Source organism: Lolium rigidum, chromosome 1 (genome assembly GCF_022539505.1).
Source record: "Lolium rigidum isolate FL_2022 chromosome 1, APGP_CSIRO_Lrig_0.1, whole genome shotgun sequence".
NCBI lineage: Eukaryota > Viridiplantae > Streptophyta > Magnoliopsida > Poales > Poaceae > Lolium > Lolium rigidum.
Window position 1 is genome coordinate 2909190 of NC_061508.1, and position 25562 is coordinate 2934751.

Genomic DNA, 25562 nt, shown 5'->3' on the forward strand with positions numbered 1-25562 from the left:
GTACAGGTGCTATCAGTACTGCACGTGATCCGGTTAAGCCTGAGCTGACCAAGCATATCGGTGTTGATGCTTTTTACACACGTGCACAGGTACAGGATGAGGTTGTTGCGGTTCATTATGTGCCTTCAGATTTGCAGTTGGCGGATTTCTTTACGAAGGCACAGACTCGAGCGCAGCATGATTTCTTACTCTCCAAACTCAGTGTTGTGGATCCACCATGAGTTTGAGGGGGTGTTAGATGTATATATCTGTATATTGTAGTTTCCCCATATGTTAGGGGGCTTTCTGCATATGTGCACCTGTACATGTACTATATATTGTGGCCTTTGGCCCCCTGGTAATACAACAAGCATATTGCCCTAACACCATCATTGTTCCACTAACAATATTACTCACATGTGATACCGGCAACCTCATAACAAGATTTACTCATTGCCCTATAGTCAGAAAACAAGACTATCAATCTCACTTGTGCTAGCCATAGAGGTGTGACTAGGTATATCTTATTTTGTGTTTATAATTCCACACATGTAATAGAGTTTTCCTCCGATGTCACAAATATTTGGAATTACTACAATTATAACATAATTATGAATCAAGAAATATAGAATAATACAACTTATTATTGCCTCTAGGGCATATTTCCTTCACATATCAACGGCCTTCTTCATTGATGAATGAGCCTACGAACGGCAATTGCACTAAGCCGGTACTCGAAGCCAAGCTCGACAGCTCGTTGGGCTCGGAGCTCATGAGGGTCGTGTCGCCATTGCCCTTGACCTGCCACTCTGTGATGTAGCTGGGCTTGGCCACATTGTTTGGCGCCTCAACATCGCCTGTCAGAATGGCCACAACTCTCGACATGGACGGCCGCTGGTGGGGCGAGCCCTGGATGCACACAAGTGCCACCTTGATGGCTCGGAGCACCTCCTCTGTGTCAAATTCTTTGAGCCTCGGGTCCAGCATGTCCAGAGGGTGGTTGTCCTCATACAATTCCCAGACCTGAAAGCGTCGAGATGGTAAGATAAAATGCAGCACATTGTGTTAGAAAAATCAAGCAGACTAAATCTTGAACTATTATATTAAGATATATTTGTACCAATTCTGCTGCAATTCTTCTACATGACATAGGCACTAACATATGTCAAAACTGTGGTGGGAGAGTTTGATTTTAAATTCTATGAATACATAGAATACTGGAGCTGCAAAGAACTCATTGAGCTTACCCATTCAAAAATGTAAATCTTCTTTTGGTCCTCAGTAGTGTAATAGTTTGGTCTTCCAGCTAAAGTCTCAAGTACAACAATGCCAAAAGCAAACACATCAATCTTCTCTGTCACATGGCCCCTCATGGCGTACTCTGGTGCAAGATAACCACTTCACAAAGGAGAGCATAACCATCATTAGCATACATGTGAAATATAGTATGTAAACATAAAGGGTAACAAAGTGGAAATGCACATACAATGTACCAGCAACTTTCGTGCTAACATGCGTCTCCTGTTCATCATAAAGTTTGGCGAGCCCAAAATCTGAGATCTTCGGATTGATATTGCCATCAAGTAAGACATTGCTGGCCTTTATGTCCCTGTGCACCACACGAATGCTAGATTCTTCATGAAGATAGGCCAGACCTCTTGCAATTCCTAAGCATATCTCAAAACGTGTTGACCAATCAAGGTTTGAATTTCCTTTTCCTGTGGATGTAGGTTTACATTTTTAGTTGTCTAGACTAATTAAGCCTAAATTTGAAGATTTTTAATTTCGTCAATCAACAAAATGTGTACCGAACAGAGCATGGTCCAGGCTTCCATTCTCCAGGTACTCATAGACCAGCAATGGCTTATTTCCCTCAAGGCAACAACCATACAACTTCACAAGATTACGGTGCTGGACCTTAGATATAGTTTCTATTTCTGTTGCGAATTCCTTTTTCCCCTGATGAGATGTTTCAGACAATTGCTTCACTGCCACAAACCTCCCATCGGTTAACTTTCCCTACAAAAATGCAACATTTTTCAACAATTAATGGAAGTTTCAGGTATGGCACCGTAAACATCATTTTCTCTACAAACACTAAAAGAAATCCCCCTTTCATTTTAGGATTTTCATAAAGATCTCATCAAAAACTAAAATAACTCATATAGATATGTTTGTCCTCTCTAGTATTTATTGTACACCTAGCTTATCATAAGTTACTTCTAGAACAAACACTTCAAAGAAAATTCAAGACTGTAGCATTGTACGGGATGAACCAACCTTATAGACCTGCCCATAACCTCCTTGACCAAGAAGGTTATTAGAACTGAAATTTTCAGTAGCTAACCTCAGTTCCCCATAACTGAAGACATTAGGTCTTCCCACAATATTGTATAGCTCTGCAAGACATCACAAAAGATATAACGAGCGTACTTCCACTAGTCATTTGCTCAGATAAAACACAAAATGTGTTCCTAGTGTATCCTATACCTTTTTGCTCCAGTGATTGTTTTCTCCTTTTCTGCCTCCAAACAAAGATTCCGGCAAATGCTAACAATCCTAAAACTTCCCCACCAAGTATAGCTCCGACAATCACACCTGTTTTACTATGTTTCTTCTTTGCAACAAAATTATACACTGTAGGGCTGAAATCTGACACAATGTTCACTTTTTATAAATGTGATGTCTAAAAAGTCAGTATATTTCAAAAGAGGTTGAACGAAAGGTCTGATTACATGTATTAGATATTGCACTTTGCTAAAGCTTTCTTACAAATACGTAACTCCATACCTAGTATTCCAGAGTAGTTTGCAGTAGATTGCAAGACAAATTGATATTTTTATCCAACTTTTCATTTATTTTGATGAGCAGTGTCTGAATTTATTAATTTGAGTATAGGACTAACCGGATGTGATTTCACTTTCCATGGCACTAAAAATATAATGATGGAAACTATTATAATATATACGAGTGCAGAACGAACAAAATGAAATATATACAATATCAACCCTCATTTTCATATTGATGCTCTAGTAATTATGGTTGCCTTTATTTTCAAGACGTGTAAGACTGCATTCAACATAACTTTATTGTGTGTTTCTACCCGGAGAATATATTGTAGCCGGTAAAAATTCATTATTTCTCCAGCTACCACATCGAGCACTCCTCATGCAGCCCAAGCAACGCCTCCATAAAGGGAATGGCCTTAATTTCCCACTACTATCTGATCCAGCTGGCTAGACCTAGGATCTATCGCGGTGCTCAAGATAAGGTCTTGTAAGCGTGATGACCTCCATGGAGGTAATATCGTATTAAAGTTTCATGTTCTTGTTAGATTTTAAATGTGTCGTTGTGTATAAATGGATTGCCATCACTATCCATTAGTTCAGACATTTGGTTGTGTTAGCTAGTGCATGAACCTTGACATGGTATCAGAGCAAAGCTATCGAGTCCGTGTTCAAGTGTGATGTGGCGCAATTTATCCTAAAATTCCTGGTGCCCCTCCATCCATGTACAAGGCCTCGTGCGCTTACCTCTCAGTTCCATGTATTGAATTTCTATTATCCCATCACACGTGATGAGGGGTGTTGATGTGTATACGTGAATTTCCTAGCTCTTTCTACCAGTTTAGTGTTTTGGTTGTGTTGGCTAGTACATGAAGCTTGACAAAATGCATTAATGGTAGAAGCTATAAACCTTGATATTGTGCAAACGAGGCATGTTTTCGGGACCATGGGAGGTATAATTGTAGTATGTGTTAGTTGATTTTAGTTCAACACATCATTGTGAATAGAATTACAACTTCGTGTGAAAAAATAAGTTCTAGTTCAGGTTCATACTTGGGGTTACGCTGAAAGCCGATATTGCAGGCCCATAGTAGCCTTGTGTAGGAATGCAACAAGTACCCTTGCCAGCCCAGAAAAGATGAATCTCAAGGAAGTTTTTTACCACAAGAACAAAATATTGCTTCTTTACGGCAACGTAGGATTTCCCTCCTGCAGCCTTTTTTATGTCAAAGTTCTGCTCCTTGCGCTCTCCCTATATAGATATCAATCAAAAGAATGTATTGGTCACAATATATGAGCTAATTACAGTACCATATATCAGAGAATTTAAAGTTTCTAAGCAACCTGGAGATAGATATCAAAGACTCTCCTCCCTCTATTTTTCCAAGCCACTGGATCAGGGGATTCAAATTCTGCAAACTCAAGTGTCACTGTGTAGTTTCCATTCTCGAGTCCAATGCCATAGTATCTCAAAGATGATGCTGACATTCTTGCGGTTTGGAACAACCCAGAATCTAGTGTGTTCAGAAATTGGCGTGAATCATAGATTATAAAAGTTCCGTTGGGTGGGTCCATGAATCTTCCAGTGGAGCTAATACCCCATGAGCGTGCACCCGCAACAAAATACGATGCGGCACCAAGATTTGAATTATCAGCCTGATACATCAAATTGTCCGAGCCTGATATGGTTCTACTACCTCCACAGTCAACCGCTAAGGATGAAGCTGCATGTATGTTACAAATCAGTATCTTTTACTTGGAAACCTGCAATTATGGCCCTGATAGTACTGTTGTGGATTTAAATAAAATCAAATAGTATAAGGCTTACACTGCGGAGATCCGAGAAAACAGGGGGTATTTCGCTGAAGACAACTCAACCCTGATGGCAAAACACTACAAATGAAAAAAAAAGAATATTTTTAGTTTTACTTACAAAACACTGCATATTTTTCAGATACCTCACTGACATAAATAATTGTGCCGACTTGAATTTTGGTAGGAATAGACGATGTTGAAATATATAGCTCACCCCTCTCTATTAGTCCATGCTCTTAGTTCTACACTAGTTAGTGCATGAAATTTATTATGGTATCAGAAAAGAGTTGTTGGGTTAAGTCTTGGCTTTCACACTTTACAAGAAAAAAGTCGCATACCCTCTTTCTAGAAAGTTTAAGCCTTATTGTGTCAAACATGAGAACGGTTGTTGAAGTATATCTGGATTATCCAATCTTCTCTCTGACTCTTGGTCCTACTAATTGGTGCAGGAAAATTAAAGGCTTGTTTGTTTTGTTTTGATTCATTCCAAGCATGGAACCAATCCAGGTTTAGATTGGGGTGATCCCTTTCCATCACCCTATCCATGTCAGGACTAATCCCTATTAGCCCCTCCAAAATATACATGTTCATTTAAGTCATCTATATCACCATACATTTCACACCCGACAACCTCTCTGTGTGTGTCATATCGTGGATAATTTTGCATGGGTCAAGTGTGGAGAAAATAATTCTATACAAAGCTGAAGAAGTTGGACGGTTGAGTCGGGATCTAAAACCTCCAGGGTGTAAACAAAGACCACCTAGTCTTGAAAAAATGCATCATGGGGATGGACATCCGGGATTGGGCCTCAATCCAGACCTATCCCTAGCTGCTTGGGATTAAACGAACATGGCCTAACATTGTATGAATAGAGGTCTCAACTTCAACACACAAACATCATAATGTTTATAAAAATATTAAGTGCATTCACCGATCCTACTTCTAAGGCCTTGTTAGGGGGAGGGGGAGGTTGATATAGCCCATCCTTCTCCCTTAGTTCAGAATGCTGGTTGGTTGGTGCTTCAAACTTAATATGGTATCAAAACATAAATATTTTGTCTAGGTCTCTTGTTTTCCCATTCAATAAAAATTGCTTGGCCTCTATCACGTTTAGAACTTATCGATCCACCTGTAAGAGAGGTGTTCAAGTATATCTGGATTGTCCGACCTTATACATTAGTTCGAACTTGTGGTTCCACTAGTTGGTGCATCAAACTTAATACATGAAATGCAGCAAGTACCTGTCATTGGAGCTATCCATCACAAAGTCATTTGCCACCAAATTCCTAAGCACAACACAAAAAATATGAGGTCGAAAATTAGAATTTTTGCTTAGTGCAATCAGAGTGGCTCCGAATGTTTAATCATTAAATATCATGAAGCATACAATTGCAAGTTTTTCTCGGTAACCCAAGCAGGAAAGTTTCCTGAGAGATGGTTGTATGAAAAATCTCTGCAATGAACATAATAAAGTAAGTAATAAGTTTGTGACATATTGTTTTCACAGAGTAAATATGAAGTGGAATTGAGGGAGCATGGTCTCATACAAATTGGTAAGTTGTTCATTTTTCGTAGGTGGTAGACTTCCAGAAAGACTATTATTCCCAAGAATTCTGATTCAAACATATTTTCGAAAGAGGATATTTAAAAACATCAGAGAAACATGATTCTAAGAAGACATTATGAGAAAACATTTTCGAGTAATGCTTACAGAAAACTAAGAAACGGAAGATTAAAGATTGATAAAGGCATTTGGCCTGTGATATTATTAAAACTCAAATCCCTGCACCAAGGGAATAAGGATTATTAGACAACATAGTACCAAACTTTTAAATGAAATTATTCGTAGTAGAAAAGTAACCACTTGAATGTGGTTTCTCTGGTAAGGAAAATGCTTACAGTAAAGTTAATTTTTCAAATTTCGAGAATTCTACCGACGCAAGTGTGTCATATATCTTGCTATTCCTCAATACTCTGCAATTCAAGTAGTTGAAGTTTTAGGATCTTAAACCCAGATGTAATGTAAATTGGAGAGGGTGTGTCATACAGCTCACTCAGAGATGTCATGTTTCTGACAAACTCCATTGAAGAGCTTCCATTTACTATGTCTCCTATTCTCCTGTTACAATGTGTGTATCAATGCCATAAACTTATCTTTGCAACAATTGAAACCGAAACTACTTAGAAACTTACAGGCTAGTCAAACTTATGAGATTTGAAAGACTTCTGGGAATCGGTCCTTGAAAAGAGTTCCCTTGGATCCTCCTATCATATGATACACGTTTTGTGGTGGTAAGAAAATAATGCAAATCAATTCTAAACTTATCAGTGCATTTGGCTTCAATTTAAGCTAAGAAAAACTGTTGACAAATATTAACATGGGTGATTGGTGGAACATATATATTACAGTTGGTTCAAGTTGGTGAAGCTCCCAAGATAATCAGGTATCTGTCCGGTGAAATTATTGTCTGATGCCCACCTGGATGCACAATGACAAGAGTGTCCATAGATTATTGGTTGAAAGTTGAAATTGGTATGAATTAGACTGAGATTGTCTTGCAAACTTACAAAATTGACAGGTTCGTAAGCTGGGACAGTGTCACTGGTAGAGGACCACTGAAGTCATTACTATCAATGTACCTACAATTCAAAGACATCAATCATTTTCCACCGAAGCAGATGATTGTTAATCTGAACAATTTAAAGGTGTATGCAAAGGAAAAATTAAAGTGACCAAATAGATTACTTACATCTGCTGTAGCTTTGTCAATTTTCCTAACTCATTTGGAAGTGAGCCATTAAAATGATTTGATCCCAATCCACTGAAAGGATAAGATAATCTAGGTCAACTGTATGGCAATGTTGAAAAGGAAGTGCCACTGAATCCATTTTACAAGCCTAAATGATGCTCAACATCTATTGAGGAAGATGGTCTGTTTTATTGGGGTTCTACTTATCCCAAAATATACAACTTTATGCACTTTGCCCGACTAAGTATACATTGGAATTTGTACAACACATTCATTTTGAATTATAAAAAACTGAAACTGATTAGAAGATACCACTCTTTAAAATTACTAATTGGAAGACAAGATTGTATCTTACAGTACTAATAGATCTGTAAGATTCCCGAACTCCTTTGGCACAGGTCCAGATAATTCATTGGTGCCCACGGTTCTTGTCATATTGGAGTAAAAAAATGTAAGCTTGATTCAAATCAACACGTATAATGCAAAGTTGTTTTTGATTTTGAAGCCATACAAGTACTGCAGAGCAGTCAGTTCAGCGATGAAAGCTGGCAATGGGCCGGTAAAGCTGTTTTTCTTGAGGTCCCTGCAATGACAAGATCAGAGACCAACAACGTTAATCACATAAATCTTACTGTTATGGTCGGTATCTCCTATTCCAGAAAGGAGCCCAAATAGTGAGGCAAATTAGGGGCTTAGCCCAGTTATTCTATTATATAAACAGATGTAATCAGACTATTTCGATCAAGCAATAATCAATCTTATTATTGCCGACTCCCAGAGGAGTCGGCCTTCTCCTCACGCGCCGCCCCAAACCCTAGCCGCCGCCTTCCCCGCCCTCGCGACGGCGCCTTGCCGCCGGCGCCGCCTCTCTCTCTCTCTCGCTCGCAGCACTTCCACCCCTACAACCTACGCCCCCGTCCTGGTAGAACCCTAGCCTCTACCAATTTGGTATCAGATTCCTCGGTTGCGATCATGTCGTCGGGCCAGCCATCCGCCACCATCGCTGCAGCCTCCGAGACGCCGCCGGCCTCCACCGCCGCCGCGCATGTGGCGCCGGGCGCCGAGCCGCCCCCCGTCCTCTCTCTGGCGGAACTGTCCGCGATCTCACCATGGCGATCGCCAATATGAGGATGTTCCTGCAGGTAACGCACGGGCTGCCGGCCGTCGTGTCACACGCGCCGCCTCCGCTAGCGCCACACGCGCCACCTCCACCGGCCCCGGCCGCGAACCAGGGCGTCCCCATCACCAACATCAAGTGGCCAGCGTCGCCGTCGCAGCGGACCTCATGGGTGGACGCGCCGGTCTTCACACCTGCCCCTGCCTAGCCGACCGTGCCTCCACCGCCGCTGCGCCCTCCCCTTTCGGTGGCTTCAGCGGCTACGGCGATCCTCATGCGGGGGGCAGCGCTGTCTACACGCCCTCTACCGCGTTGGCCACGACCTTCGTCGCTGCACCGGCCGCTCAGCAGCCACCACGCTACACCAAGTTTGAGTTCACCACCTATGATGGCACCACCGACCCCCTCAACTGGCTCAACCAGTGCGAGCAATTTTTTAGGGGGCAGCGGACATTGGCGTCTGACTGTACATGGATCGCTTCCTACCACCTCCGTGGAGCCGCCCAGACATGGTACTACGCCCTCGAGCAGGAAGAGGGCGGGATGCCGCCGTGGGAGCGTTTCCGTGACCTGTGCCTCCTCCATTTCGTACCCCCGGTACGCGGGAGTCGCCTCGCCGAGCTGGGGCGCTTGCAGTTCACCTCGTCGGTGCAGGACTTCGCCGATCGCTTCCACTCGTTGGGGTTTCATGCTCCCGGCGTCTCAGCTCGTCAGCGCGCCGAGCTCTTCGTGGGCGGCCTTCCCGACCACATCCGGGTCGACGTGGAGATGTGCGAGCCGCAGGACCTGCAGACCGCCATGTACTACGCCCGGGCGTACGAGCAGCGCACCCTCGCCATCCAGCAGTCCTTCCAGGGCAGGGGAGCCCGCCCTCCGCCACGCCCTGCCCAGACGGCCCCGGTGCGCCCGACGCTGCCGGCTGCCGCGACGACCCCTGCAGCGCCTCCACGTCCCTTCCATCGCCTGACGACGGCCGAGCAGCTTGAGAGGCGCCGCAAGGGCCTCTGCTTCAACTGCGATGAGCAGTATGCTCAGGGTCACACGTGCGCTCGCCTGTTCTATTTGGAGACGGTCGATGATGAGGACGGCGGGCCACTTACCCCGGAGCTAGACACCGGGGCCGCTTCCGAGCCAGGCGCCACGACCTATGGGCCGGTCGACGCGAAGGCCTTCGTCCTCTCCCTCCATGCATTGGCGGGCATCAAGACGGCGAAGACCATGCTCCTGCCGGTGACGATCAGCGGGGAGCGCCTCACAGCGCTGGTTGACACGGGTTCGACGCACAACTTCCTGGCCGGCGACGCCATGCGCCGCCTCGCACTAGAGCCGTCAGGAGACGAGCACTTCAGCGTCACCGTCGCCAACGGGGACCGCCTAGCCTGCCAGGGCGTGGCTCGGCAGGTGCCCATCGCCATCGGCGTCGAGCACTTCTCCGTGGACTACGTCGGCATCAACCTGTGCTGCTACAACTTCATCCTCGGCATCGACTTCCTGTCCACCCTCGGGCCCATCCTCTGGGATTTGGAGGCGCTGTCCCTCATCTTCTGGCGCGCGGGCGGCCGCCGCGTCCAGTGGAGGGGCCTCGGCAGCTCCGGGCCACCGGCGCCCCAGCTGGCGCTGATGGCTGCCGCCCTCGACCCGACGCATCCGCTCTTGGACGACCTTCTGCAGCAGCATAGCGACATCTTCACCGAGCCACAGGGCCTACCTCTGGCGCGGGCTTGCGATCACCGCATCCACCTGCTGACGGGTACGCCGCCTGTCGTAGTACGGCCGTACCACTACCCCCAGCTGCAGAAGGACGAGCTCGAGCGCCAGGTGGCGGTCATGATGGCCCAGAGCATCATCCGTTCGACTTCACCCTTCTCGGCGCCGGTGCTCTTGGTGCGCAAGCCCGACGGCACGTGGCGCTTCTGCATCAACTACCGCGCGCTCAACGCCATGACGTCCAAGGACAAGTTCCCCATCCTGGTCGTGGACGAGCTGTTGGACGAGCTACATGGGGCGCACTTCTTCACCAAGCTCGACTTGCGCTCGGGCTACCACCAGGTGCGGATGTATCCGGATGATGTTCCGAAGACGGCCTTCCGCACACACCACAGCCACTTCGAGTTCCTGGTGATGTCGTTCGGCCTCTCCAATGCACCGACAACATTTCAGGCTTTCATGAATGACGTGCTCATTCCCTACTTACGCCATTTTGTGCTTGTTTTCTTTGATGATATTCTCATCTACAGTGCCTCGTGGGCAGAGCATCTACAGCATGTCGCCATCGTCTTCAACGAGGTTCGAGCGAATCGTCTCCACCTAAAGCGCTCGAAGTGCTCGTTCGGCACGACCTCCTTCGCCTACTTGGGACACGTCATCACGGCGGAGGGCGTCGCGATGGATGCTGACAAGGTCGCGGCCGTCGCTGCATGGCCGACGCCGCAGTCACCGCGGGCTCTTCGTGGCTTCATGGGGCTCGCGGGCTACTACCGGAAGTACATCCGCGACTTCGGCCTCATCTCCGCGCCTCTGACCCGCCTCCTGCGCCGCGACGCCTTCGCCTGGGACGCGGAGGCAACGGAGGCCTTCCAGGCGCTTCAGCGGGCGCTCACGACGGGACCCGTGCTCCAGATGCCGGACTTCGACCTGCCTTTCGTCGTGGACTGCGACGCCTCCGGCATCGGGTTCAGCGCTGTCCTCCATCAAGGGGACGGGCCGCTGGCCTTCTTCAGTCGGCTGTTCGCCACTCGCCATCTCAAGCTCGCCGCGTACGAGCGTGAGCTCATTGGGCATGTTCAGGCCATGCGCAATTGGCGGCCCTACTTGTGGGGGCGCACCTTCCGGGTCCGCACGGATCATTACAGCCTGAAGTTCTTGCTTGATCAGCGCCTCTCCACCGTTCCGCAGCACCAGTGGATCAGCAAGCTCTTCGGGTTCGACTTCACCGTCGAGTACCGTCCGGGCCGCCTCAACACGGTCGCCGACGCGCTCTCTCGCCGCGACACGGAGGAGCTTGCGGACTCCCTCGACGGCGGCGGCGTGGTCATGTGCATCCGCTCAGGGCCGTCGTTCGCCTTCATCGACGACGTCCGCCGGGCCACGGTGGGCGCCAGCGCCTCGACGCGGGTGAGCTCGCCGCGCCCTGGCACCTGTCTGACGGGCTGCTTCTCCACGGGCGCCACATCTTCATGCCCGATCAGGACGATCTTCGTTAGCAGGCCCTGTTTCTCGCACACTCAGCAGGTCACAAGGGTGTGCAAAAGACGCTCAAGCGTCTCCAGGATGACTTCTACATTCCTGGTGATGGTGCGCTGGTCCGCGACTTGGTGGGGTCGTATGTGACGTGCCAGCGCAACAAGACGGAGACGTTACGGCCGGCGGGGCTGCTTCAGCCGCTAGACGTTCCCTCGCAGCTGTGGGCGGATATCTCCATGGATTTCATCGAGGGCCTCCCTAAGGTGGGCGGCAAATCCGTCATTTTGACGGTGGTCGACCACTTCTCCAAGTACGCCCACTTCATCCCGCTCGGCCATCCGTACACAGCCGTGTCCGTGGCGCGGGCCTTCTTCGACGGCATCGTGCGCCTCCATGGGTTTCCGTCGTCCATTGTCAGCGACCGGGATCCCGTGTTCACGGGGCATGTATGGCGCGATCTCTTTCGCCTGGCGGGTTTGAAGCTTCGCATGAGCACGGCCTTCCATCCGCAAACAGACGGCTAGTCCGAAGTGGTTAACAAGATTATTGCCATGTACTTGCGTTGTGTTACAGGGGATCGTCCGCGCGCTTGGGCGGACTGGTTGGCATGGGCGGAGTACTGCTACAACACCTCCTATCACTCCGCCCTGCACGCCACCCCCTTTGAGTTGGTCTATGGGCGTCCACCACCGAGGATGCTGCCTTATGAGTCGGGCTCGGCCCATTCGGAGACCGCGGGCGACTTGCTTCGGACCCGTGATGAGATTTTGGCTGAAGCGCGCCAGCATCTTCTTCAGGCACAGCAGCTGGCGCGGAAGTATTATGACGCTCATCATCGCGACGCTTAGTTCACCGCGGGCGATTGGGTCTGGCTGCGCCTACTTCACAGGACGGCGCAGTCACTGGATCCGCGTGCCAAGCACAAGTTGGGGCCTCGCTATGCCGGGCCCTTTCGCGTGCTGGAGCGTGTTGGTACGCTCGCCTACCGCTTGGAGCTGGCGGTGGGTTCTCGCCTCCACGACGTCTTCCATGTGAGCTTGCTGAAGGCTCACAAGGGAGATCCTCCGGCCGAGGTACCAGCCCTTCCTCCTCATGATGATGGCCGCGTGCTTCTGGTCCCCGAGAAGGTGTTGAAGGCGCAGCTGCGTATGGGCGCTTGGCATATACTGGTGCAGTGGGCTGGCCTGCCTTCGGAGGACGCTACATGGGAAAAGCTAGAGGAGTTTCAGCAACATTTTCCTGATGTTCAGCTCGAGGACGAGCTGTTTGCGAAGGCGGGGAAAGATGTTATGGTCGGCATCTCCTATTCCAGGAAGGAGCCCAAATAGTAGGCCAAATTAGGGGCTTAGCCCAGTTATTCTATTATATAAACAGATGTAATCAGACTATTTCGATCAAGCAATAATCAATCTCATTATTGCCGACTCCCAAAGGAGTCAGCCTTCTCCTCACGCGCCGCCCCAAACCCTAGCCGCCGCCTTCCCCAGCCCTCGCGACGGCGCCGCGCCGTCGCCCCTCTCTCTCTCTCGCTCGCAGCACTTCCACCCCTACAACCTACTCCCCCGTCCTGGTAGAACCCTAGCCTCTACCAATTACACTGGGTTTGGGTGATTTGGAACTTTACATCAAGTCGCATCTTAGGCGTTCAACTATTCAAAGCAATTAAAATTCGATAATTTAGTACAAATTTTTATAAACGGTCCAACAATTTTGATGTGAAATGGTAGTAAAACTCTGGAACTTTATTGTATTTAACAAGATATACTTCCCTCACACCTTTGCGGATCATCGAGGTGAAACACGCTAGCGGTGTGTTAACTTTTGTTTTAACGTGAACCCGAACAAAGTTTCCACCCACCGAACCATCAATGCAAAATATTTATATTTTTGCCTACGTTTTCACCTTCTCTATTTGTCACTCCGCTTTCTCTTTTTTTTTTTTTTTTGACAATGTTTGTGTTTACTCGTCTCGTAGGTGTGATAAATGTCCAACATGTCCTCATAATTTTCATGGGAGATATTATACAAATAATAGAAGGATTTGATACTAGAGGGCTAAAATTTATATTATCCCAGTCCGAGTTAAGGTACCAAACTAAAACTATGCAGCAGTGGAGGGACCAAAATATATATTCACCTTTTACTAATAATAAGAGTGGGGTTTAAAAAGAGATAATAAATAAACTCGCCAATAGTAATAACATCTCTAATTGATTGTTACTGACATTTTACTAAGTTTGCGAACCTGCATTGATTTTTTTGTAAGAAACATACTGATTTGAGAGAAAGGATCACACATAGTGCGTGATAGGTTGCCCGCGTGGAGGCCACCAACACCCGATGTATGTGAAATTTTGTCCCATCCAATGTGTAACTTAAAGGATCTCGGAGATATGCTCGCTAGGAATGGTCGGTTTGGCCATTTCCTTGGAGCCACCCTCCGGCCTGATCCCCGACTGTAAAAAGAAAGTGCAAGCTGCATGAGCTCCCCCGACCATGCATGGAGATGGCCGGACGTTGCGTGCTGCAACGAAAAAGGGGATGGAGAAATTCTGTCACTTGCCGACGAAACATTCCTCTATTTCTACCCTCCACTCCCACCACCCATTTCAAAGCCACCATTTCCCTCCTCTGAGCACTAGCCCATCCGAGAGCAACTAAGCATCACACTTATCTCCGGTCGGCGACGGAGGCAAACCTACTTCCTTCTCTTCATCGAGCGATCCTTTTTCGTGGTCCCACGTTTGCTAATTGGTGTAGGCTGTTAAGCTTCATGCACTAACCACTTGAACCAAAAGTCCGAACTAATGGAAAGGGCTAGGCAATCTACTTATACACTTCACAACACCCCCACTCGCGTGTGACGGGAGAAGAGAAAGTCAACACGTGAAAGAAGAAGAGCACACCGAAACAGAGCATCAGCGGTGGCTAAAGAGGGGGGCAACAGCAATTTTTAGGCTTAATTGCGAAAACCACGTGAAAAGCCAGGATTTGAACTCGAGACCTAGAGCTCTGATACCATGTTAAGCTTCATGCACTAACCACTTGAACCAAAAGTCCAAACTAATGGAAAGGGCTAGGCAATCTACTTATACACTTCACAACATAGGCAACCAATATATATCTACCTTGGTTGGTTATTTGTGATCTTGGTAGTTTAGATCTGGCTAGGTTGTGCATGTGCATTTCTTTTTCAGAGTAGAAGTGTGTGTGCGAGCTTGTAGTATGGTAGGTTGTCGAAATCTATCACTGGTAGGGTAGATACTTGTGCTTGCAGTACAGTAGGTTGCTGAAATTTATTTCTGCTTGTATTATGATTTAGTTTTATTTTGAGCATGAGTACAGGTTGGTTAGCTTGAGCTTGTTTTTTTTTTTGAAATGGGGTAGCCCCGGCTTCTGCATCGGTTGATGCACACAACCTTTTATTAAAAATATGAATATTCAAGAGTTACAATTTATGAATCAATGATTGTCGATACAAATATCAACCATCTAAAAATAAGAAACATGATAAGCAGTGTAAGCTTCCTGTAGATCATTAATTCCTAGATAGATCACGTGTAGTGCTTTGGGGTGACCTATTGTCTAGCTTAATTATGAACCTTTAGCTTGTGTACTGGATGTGGTAGTTATTGCATGTGCATCTTGTAATCAGTTCGATTTTCATGTGTTTAAACAGATATGTCATGCATAATTAATGTAGGAATCGATTAGTGACGATGTTAGTCGGGCTCTAGTCAATGTTGCTTATTCCCAGATAGCTTCATCACATTCCTTAGAAAGTAGTAGTGCCTTCATTGGTGGTGCTTAAACCCATAATGGAGGAGGTTTGCATAGCCTGGTGCAGAGCATAGCTTCAGAGGTGGCTGCAAATATTGTCAAGCTAGGCTCAAAGGAACAAATGAAGGGAACCATTTCTAGAGAAAACTAGCATAGTGGCCCTCGCAAACGCGAGGGCGTTATCTTTACCTCCCTAAATATTTTTGAAATAAATTTACACTTCTTACATCGTTCAAGTATACACGACACTTTATAGACATGCATACATTCTCGAAGTTATTATTTAGATATTTATTTAATATGAATATGTTGCCAAACAGTTGAGTATTTTCAAAAACCGTATGAAATTATTTTGAAAAATGGGTCCTAGTAATCTGTTATACTTATATTGTGAAAGTAGAATATGTTGATTGCAGGCATTTTAGAGTGTCTCTTCTAATTTACCACTGATTTTATAAGTTTTATTTTACCCTAGCCCACTCTTAAATCTATAAGTCCTACATGTGTGCACAAATATATTTGCTGTGTCAAGTGATAGTACTACATGCTTGGGCGATAAAGTCGTCACCACAATCATATTTTTTCTAGCTTATCATCAACACACAGACTCATAAAGCTCCCCATTTTAAATAAGTGACTTGGATTTGTGTAAATTCACATGTATCTACACACTAAAACGCTTCTAAATTCTCTTGGATCTATAAAAATCCGAGTCATCTAATTTGGGACTGGGGAGTAATGTATGTACCATCGATTTGCTCTCAATGATGACTAAGGATATTTTTTAAACCGCCCGATGCTGACCTAATTGGATGCATATATATTCCCAATGCTAATAAACCTTCAAACAAAAATAGATTATTACGACCTTATAATACGCTTTGGTTCCTAGCACTCTCATTGCACGGAAAGATTGCCGACCCGCTAGAAAGAAAGAAATCATACGTGTGGAAAAGCAAGATTATTAATCATTTGTTACCTCGCGTGCGGGAATAATGGAGTATGCATGGCTTCTATTTTCTCCTTTTTTGGTATCGCGTGCATGGCTTGTAGTATCGATCGTGTCTGTGCATGCCTTCAAATGTTTTCACAACGCATGCAATGACTTGAGTATTGATCCCAACTGTTCATTGGCCGAGCCCCTGACATCCTGATATTTTTTTACTTACCTGAAGCATGTTGGATGTAAGGCTCAATGTACGGGTCAATTGTTCTGCTTTTCATATTTATCGTAACACATTTGGACTCTGTCCGGTCGATCAGCGCAACAATTGTAAATATACAGAGACTGTTCCAAATATACAGTGGCATGCCAAATTATCTAATAAAACAGACTTACGTAGCATTACGTGATTATATGCCTTAAATTGTAACCGTAAAATCTAGATCTAACTATCTAAATAATTTTGACTTGAGACCGAGTAGTAAACATCTATCGGAGAATACTCAGATCCAGACAATGTGATTTACCTAGTAAAGTGCAATACAATTTCTCACGAACTGATTCTCCCCGATAAAACGTATATAGCCAGAATTAACTTGCACATATTTGCTTTTATTTTTTATTTTTCAAATAAATGTCTAGATGTTGTTTTTAGCTTGGCCACATGCACGTGCATGGAGTTATGTGGAATTTAAATTTTCAGAAAAAATATAATATCATATATGCTACACTGTCTGTAGCTTTGCTCTTTGATCTGCCTTTACACTCAACGGTGGGAGTGGAGGCTAAGTCGATTTGGCATTTAGGCCCGGCTTCAGCTAGTTTAGTTGGATCGGTGTTTGAGCTAAAGGAAAAAAGGATCGATATATTTATTAAATCAGCTTTGTGTTTGTTTTACACGTCTTATCTGTACAACATTTCCTTTTAATATTTGGTATGTGTCTCCACCATAAAACGTGTCAGATCTTGATTAGGCTGTTACGTAATAATTATTCTCATATTAAATCCTAACCACATATTTTAGATCTAACTATCACAATAATTAAGGTGATGTGGATTAACCTCGTGTCTCTATTTTAGACATCCGTATTTTGCTTTTAGTATATAATAGATGTGTGAACTTGTCAAGAGTGGCGTTCCAAGGAGGTTGTTCCAAGGAGGTTCATCTGACTATCGTTGTGTAGGCTCTATTTGAGCACTATGAAGCTAAGGCCAGGTGTGCAATCACTTGAGGAAGTGGAGGCACTGGTAGGGATATGCTTAGAACTTTTGTACTTACTGGCACGTCACATTTGTACAATACCGCTGTAAATAATGCTGGCATGGTAGAATCCGCAATGCCACCAGTCTGGGCCCATTAATAGTCTGTGGTGATTAATGAAAAATCATGTTGAATGGGTCAGGAACATTGACCTGACCGTGTATTTATGGTGGTGCTAGGCACTGCAGAACGCCACTGTTAGACTAGTCATAGTGGAGAGTAACATAGAGTAGTAACATGGTGTATGTTACTACCCTATGTTACTACCTTCATAGTGGGTAGTTACATATATGTGGTGTCATGCATGCCATATTTATTAGATTGTAGACTCATCTTGTCTTGAGAAGTGTGATGTTATGGTAACATAGCTAGTTACCACCCCACTCTCTTTCTTCATTTATTGACATGCCATGTCACCAAAATGTTTTGAGGTTTGTGATGTTACTACCTATGTTACTCCCACTATGAGCAGTCTTATGCAGCTATCGGTGGCGTTAAATGTGCACACGCGCCACCACTTTGGGCAGATTTAGTGGTATGTGTGTGGCTCTTCATGCCACCACTTGAATAAGACCATGACTTGTCACGTCACTTGATCTAGAAAAAACATGCGTCTTCCTAGACATTCAGCATACATTTAGTCAAAGCTAACAAACCATTCTATGGATCGCCCTGTCAGCGACACAAGGTGGTCGGTCAGCCTATTTTAATGATGCAACTACCCTGCTCACACCATTGCAATTCCTCCACGCGGCGACGGTTTTCTGCATGCACCGACAAACCTCACCACATACCCACACAATGCCAACTCGGCTCCCGACGCCAGCGATTAATGCTACGTACGGCACATCCTATCGCTTGTTGTCGTCATACGTAAGCTATCAAATTTCCTCCACCATGGAGCACATCGCTCGCTGTTCACCACATCCACAACCTCCTCCATGATGCATCACCGCTTCATCAACACTTGGGAGAAAATCACCTGCACCGCGCTGCCCCCATCCCCACCGCCGCTATAGCCAATGCCTCTGCCAGCATATGACAAGATGAACTTCTATAACGATTTCGATGATGAAGGGGAGAAGGCGGCAGAACTTCTAACATCCCAAGATCAGCCCACACTCCTCGCTTCGTTTTCCATGGTGATGTGGGAGAGGCGTTGCGCTGCCCTTCGCGAGGAGACGAAGTCCATGCACATGGCCTGCATTGCCGAGTTCTCTTGCCAGTTCATGGAGCGGTAGTCGGCCGCGTAGGAATTCATCACCGCCGAGGCACGGGTCATGGCAGAGATCTAGGCACAGCGGGCTGCAGAAGCCGCCGCCAAAGATGCTGCACACTGCGTGATGGTGGAGATCTGCCGCAAAGTTCTCCCAACATATGAGGTGCACCTTACCAACGCTAGTGAACGGTGGTGCCATACTTAGCAAGTAGAAAGTATAGGGACGAGGCGCAACCGTTGACCTCACCACCTCCGGCGATGACGCCAATGGTATTTTCGACATTGACCTCTCCGGCGAGGTTGTACCAACATTGCAGTGGAGGTTATCAATTTGGTTTAATTTGTAGTTCAATCTAAAAAAAATCAAATTGATGTAATATGTCATAAATTTAAATGAAATTTGCTGGTTTAAATTTCACCAAAAAATGTTTTTTTATTGTAATTTTTCATATTAAACTGAACAAAATTCTAAATTAATAGCACGGGAATTATCCACATGTGGCGTGCCTGGCCTACATGCCACTGTTGAGCAAGTTCATTCATGGCGTCCAAGTTTCATGGCTACAGATTGGCGAATTAATTGTGGCCCTGCATAGCAACGCAACCATTACCTACTAACAATGTCTTCAAATTAGTGGCGTGAGAAAATAGTCACACTAATGGCGATTTTACCACTCCTCTACTAGCCTATTCTCTACTAGTGAGGGTCTTATTGCTCTAGGTGACCAAGCTCACATACCCCATCAAAGCTCAATGTTGTGAGGACACCTTCACGATTATCTTCGAGACTAGGCACTGCTAGAGCCACATCACACTTAGCGTCTACAACTTGTTTTCACTTCATCCTCGATCAGTACAATCCCCCATCACTACCATCCTCGTTCACGTAAGTTATGATGAGATGTAGTCCATCTTCTCCTTAGTCTGGCCACCGAAAAGTTCGCCATCGGCTCAGGTAAGCCCATCTGTACTCCTTCACTAGACTATGTACACACCCAGGATTCTAATATCGTCATCCTCGATGGCCATAGGAAAACTTCTGATGGTCTGGTACCTCCTGCAGGCAAGGGGAAGAGGGGATCCTTTGATGACAATGAGATCTGTGACTTCTCTAGCATGATCGATGCCGTCAAACATGTTGCACACGCCATTAGGGACAACATGCCTACTAACATGCACCATGACCTCTACTAGGCAACCATGGACATATTTGGATTAGCGAGGAGTCTCTCATGGTGGCTCTCAGCTACCTCATCAAGAACACTTGCAGAGGGTGTCAACTTTGTTGGCATGGCGGAGCAACACGACACTCTGGTACAAAACCTAGCTACCTCGGCAAGCACTATTACAATATGTATAATAGTTGTAGGGTTCTTTACGGTCCGTGGAGCGTGGAGTGACGATGCATGAATGATTGTGATGAATTGATGATGATGTATATTTTGGTGGTAACTAGGCCCTAAAAAGTTCTGATGGCATGTATATTTTGATGAGGTGGTATATACTAACCCCTCATTTAATGGTGAACTTGCGGTCTTCGTATGACACCCACTTTCTTGTGCTGGTAGCTTGACACCATAGTTGTATGATGAACTTGTGATCCTCTCTTACAAATGATCATAATTGCTCCTATTAGTATCTGATCTAGTGTGACTTCTGATGCTTATTATGATGATCTTGTCTTGCTCTGCCTTACAAGCTATTCTTGTGTCTTGTTATATGAACTAGGAAGTTTTCTGTAGCGGCATGCCGTGCCCTTGGCATGTAGCACTACTAGGAAAAGGCCTAGCCGTAAGATTGCTAGTAGTGGCGCACCACTACACAGGTGCTCCACTGCTATATAGCAGTGGCGCACCAAAAAATGGTGCTCCACTAGTAACTTATTACCAATGGCGCACTAGTGTAGTGATAGGCCACTACTAATTTTTGAGCTGAATTATAGACATGTCTTAGGTTAGCAATGGCGCACCACATATAGGTGCGCCATTACTATTCGAATAGCAATGGCGCACATATATATGGTGCGCCACTATGCTGTAAAGAGCAATAGCGCACTTCACGTGGTGCGCCACTATCCTGTAAACAACAATAGCGCACTCTGCCTCGTGCGCCACTGTGCACCGCACGACCCGCCCACCCACACCGCCCATTTTCTCTTCTCCTCTCTCCAATAATTAAGTCACGGCGACATCCGCTCCTCTCTCTCCAATAATTTCCCCAACACAGCCGCTCCTCTCTGGAACTCTCCAATAATTTCCCCACCGACAGCCCAACCTCGCTGCACCTCCGCCCCTCCAGCCGCACCGCCGGCCGGGCCTGCTTGAGCCCCGCCGCATCTCCGCCCCTCCATCCGGCCTCCTCCGGTGGAGGCGCCTCGCCGCTGCAGCCACGCGCGCGGCCTCCACCCTCTTCGCAGCCGAGTGCTCCCCTGCAACCGCGCCGGTGCACCGGCTCCTCGGGTGCGGCTCCCTCGACGAGACGCGCGGCAGCGCCCTCGCCAGCTCGAACGGCGGCTCCCCGTCGGCAGCGCCCTCGCCAGCTCGAACGGCTGGCCCTCTCCCCCGACCCCTGCCGTGCTCCATGTTCTTCCCGTCGGCTGGCCCTCTCCCCCGACCTCTGCTCGCGTTGAAGCCGGCGATGGAGGCAAGTACATGGGCAGCAGCGACGTCCCGCGACGAGGCGCCGCCGAACATCTGGTCATCACCAACCGACTCCTTCCGCCGCACCTCTGCCTCCTGCCGCGGCGTCGCCCACGTGCGCTTCTCGTACCGCGCGGCTCCGCCGCCCGTACGAACCCTCCACCACGTACGCCGCCGCCTCGGCGGAGGATCCCAGCGGCATGATGTGCGCGAACGTCTTGCCGGACGCGCGGCGGTGGAGGCCTACATGGTGGCGCTGCACGGAGAGGAGCGGCCTCGCGCCCGCGTCGCTCGCGTCATCGTCGTACACCACGTGCGATTGGTACTGCAGTACCCGCGTGTCAAGAGATCTACGGCGGCGGAAGCTGCTGGACCTAGGGCACGGCGAGGCAACATCACGGCCGCCGGCGAGCTCGCGCAACCACCTCAAGGACAGCGTCGCGCAGATCGAAGAGGAGACCGTGCGGGCAACTGCAAGGATTTGATTGCTTTTTTCATTTTCTTAGGGTTGTAGTTGCAAAGATGAGAAACTTTGGTATTTTTGTATTTAGGTCCTGTAATAACTCTACGTTATAATAATAATAAAACAAAAGTAGCGGGTCAGCTCAGATTCCGCCTGCCACACGCAGGCATGTGGCGTTTTTTTATTTTCTAATCTAATTGGTGGTAGTGGCGCACCCCAGCTTATGTAGTAGCGCACATCTAATCCGTGGTAGTGGCGCCGTAGCTTACAATAGTGGCGCACCATAACGTGCTAGTAGCGGCGCACCACATGGTGCGCCATTGATATATTGGATACTAGTGTGCGCCACAGCTAAAAGTTAGCAATGGCGTGATATTAGTGGCGCACCACTAGTGCGCCACTGATGAGCAAAACAGTTACGCCACTGATAAGCTGTTTTCTAGTAGTGTAGATTGTTGGTAGTAATATTCTAAGTAGTAAAATGTTTGGTTACTGAAATACTATAGAATTGCTGATGTGGAAGAACTGTTCAAGAAAGGTGAACGTTGTACTGTAGCGCCATAGCTCAATTGTTTCAATGTCGCTTAGGTAATCACAAGGCGAAGAAAAAGTATGGTAGTATGTATCAAAATCACAGATGATCGCAGGGTGATGGAAAATTTGGGTAGTATGCTAGCAGTACTAAGTTGTAGCTGCAGTGCCTGGAGGGACAACTCTCGCCGGTTAAAAGGTGTGACGAATAACAGAGTAAATCTTTTTGGTAGACACTATTTAGAAGGCAATACTATTTTACCCGACTAAAAGATGCAGGTGGATGAAGGAGTGCGTTTGTTCCCCAAGTAGCTACAGAAGAAAATGCTAGTATTTTGTCCAGCTGAAAGAGGTAGCAGGTGAAATAATATTGTCGAAGTACTACATTGTATAGGTTACTGAAGTACTATAGAAGTGCTTGTGTAGAAGCACTGTTCAAGAAAACATAAATGTGGTACTGTAGCGCCATGGCTCATTTTTGCCGATCACCCATAGGTAATCCCGAAGCCATGAAATAAAGAGGGTAGTATGTACCAAAAACACCATATGATCATAGGGTGATGAAAAAAATGGGTAGTATGCCAACAATACAATAATGTATCTGTAGTGAATGGAGGGACAACTTGCGCCGGTTAAAAGGTGTGACGAATAACAGAGCAAGTCTTTTTTAGACAAATACTAGAAAAAATGCGGTGCTTTTTTCCCCGACTAAAAGATGAGGTTGATGATGCAATGTCTTTGTTTCTGTAGTTGGTACAGAAGAAAATGCTAGTATTTTGTCCGGTTGAAAGAGGTAGAGGGTGACGTTAGTATTCCTTTCTAAAGGTACGGTAGAAGGAGGCAAACAGTATTCTTTCCGGGTAAAAGAGGTGACGGAAGGTGAAGTATATATTTATGATGGTGTCATAGAAGGTCACAATAATATTTTCCCTAGGTAAGAAGATGGTGAACATGGTTTCTTTTTTTCCAAATTTCTGCGTTATGCACCGGTGAGTAAATACTGGCGGGTAATTACCGTCTAGAACTATGTTTGAGGTTGTTTCGTGTTCAAATTATCACGTTTGTGCGCTGCTGAGAAATTACCGTCACAGGAATATATGCCATGAAGGAATTACTATTAGGAAGTTAACACTCTATTTCGTACTTAACATCGGCATGTGGCAAATTACTTTGAAACTTGAATATTCTACTAACGACAAATTACTTTGAAAATTGAATATTTCTATCGACAAATTATTACGGAAAAATGGTTGTTAGAAAGTAAAAAAAAAAAAGCAAATGGAGCACTGTTTATGTTGCACTGTTCATGCCATAAATGGTGCCCCGTGCAACAAGTTGAATATTGCTGCTGGCGAAAAATTATTTCGAGAGTTAAATATTTCTACCAGCGAATTATTGCGGACAAATTATTGTCTGAAGGTTAAAAAAAAGGAAAAACAAGCAAAATCTAGCACTCTTCATGTGGCATTGTTCATTTCCCGTGCAACGAGAGAGCAACAAAAGCATGTAACGTTAATATAAGTAGTTACTAGTTTGTTGTGTACAGAGGGAGGAGTCCAAAAGTGTACGGTTTATGGAAGAGGTGACATGAACAAGTTACTTGTTTCCCCAACAACAATTTTAATGGTTTGAAACAAAGGATGCCGTAGAGGAGGATTAATTACTCCAAGTTCATGGACAAAGGAGGAACAACAAACGTGTAGCTGCAGGAGCAAAACAGGTAGAACATAGTAGGCTCAAAAACTTCATAATCATCCTGCCGCATGATTGTGAATCTCCTCTTCTAATTTTTTTTGTATGATCGATTTAATATGCAGTGACATGGTAAGTCATCGCATTTGGACCAAGGTAATCACATCCAGCCTCATGTGGCAACTAAATATGGAACATTTGCATCAGCTGATACCAAAAGTTTTGCCTAGTCACTCATCTCTTTCTTCCCAATAGTAAAATCTATATGTGAAATCCTTTTGTGATACTACCTTCGTCCCTATATATGTTCATGACATATAAATTTAGCTAAAAAGTTAATGGTATATAATTTGACCAAGTATATACAAAAAAGTCTGAAGATATACACTCCCAAATTAATAACAATAGATCCACCATAAGCTATTTTTTCATAATGTATTTATATAATATTACAGATTTTGATATTCCCTTTTGCATGTTTAGTCAAACTTATGACTCGATGTAAAATTTATGTAGGAGCCTTAGTAAAGATGAGAAGTTTGGTCATGTTTTTACAATTTTAAATTTGCCTATTTGACCGCTTTTACTTGTTCCTCATGCAAATATCAACATTATCATTTGAAACTTCAAAGGACGATTATGAAGATTGAAATCTTCATACATGTTTGTTCTGAGATTTTTTGCTCATACTAATAATTTCTTTAAAAATTATTTTGTGCAACCAGGTGCACTGGTGCCCAAAAGGCAAATATCTGCACTCAGTTATGGGTTTTTATCTTTCTATTCCCTAGTGAGCATTTCGAGGGTGGAAGTGAGGAAACACATACAGTTTGGTGAGGTGTGTGAGGTTCCGCAGCTCTTCCGGGATGGGGCCAGCGGCCAGATCATTTATCTTGCTGCTCCATCCAAGAATATAAAAATAAGATCAATAGTCGTCACTTCAGATGTTGATCATTTCTGACTGATACAAATGCAGGAGAAGAAATTAAGGTTTGTACAATTTGGTGACGTGGCAGATGGTGCCGTTCTGGTCCGTGCAGTCGCACTGGATGGCCGGGTTAAAGTTTGGGTTGTCGTCCAATATCATCGAGTCGTCTGTGGCGGCGCCGCTGCAGAGGTTGCCGCTCACGTTCCAGGACGGCTGCGCCTTCAGCCCTAGCTTCGCCAGTATCGCGTTCACCGCCTCCGCTGCCACCCAAGCATTGAGGATCCAACAGAATTCACGCTTTCAAGGACCGACGAGTGAATATGCATGGGTACATACCTTCGGTTGGGTCGGTCTGTGGCTGCATCTGAGCCTGAGCAGCCACCGTCGGAGAAGAACACAGAACTGACAGGAGTAGCAGCAAGAAGAGCACGGAGCCATGAGGTAACCACGAACTGCACCTTAGACACGGACCCAT

General features: G+C 45.9%; 1 pseudogene; it reads right to left on the minus strand.

Annotated features, from left to right (window-relative positions):
- Nucleotides 1-654: 654 nt before the first annotated feature.
- Nucleotides 655-25562, minus strand: LOC124703179 (annotated as a pseudogene).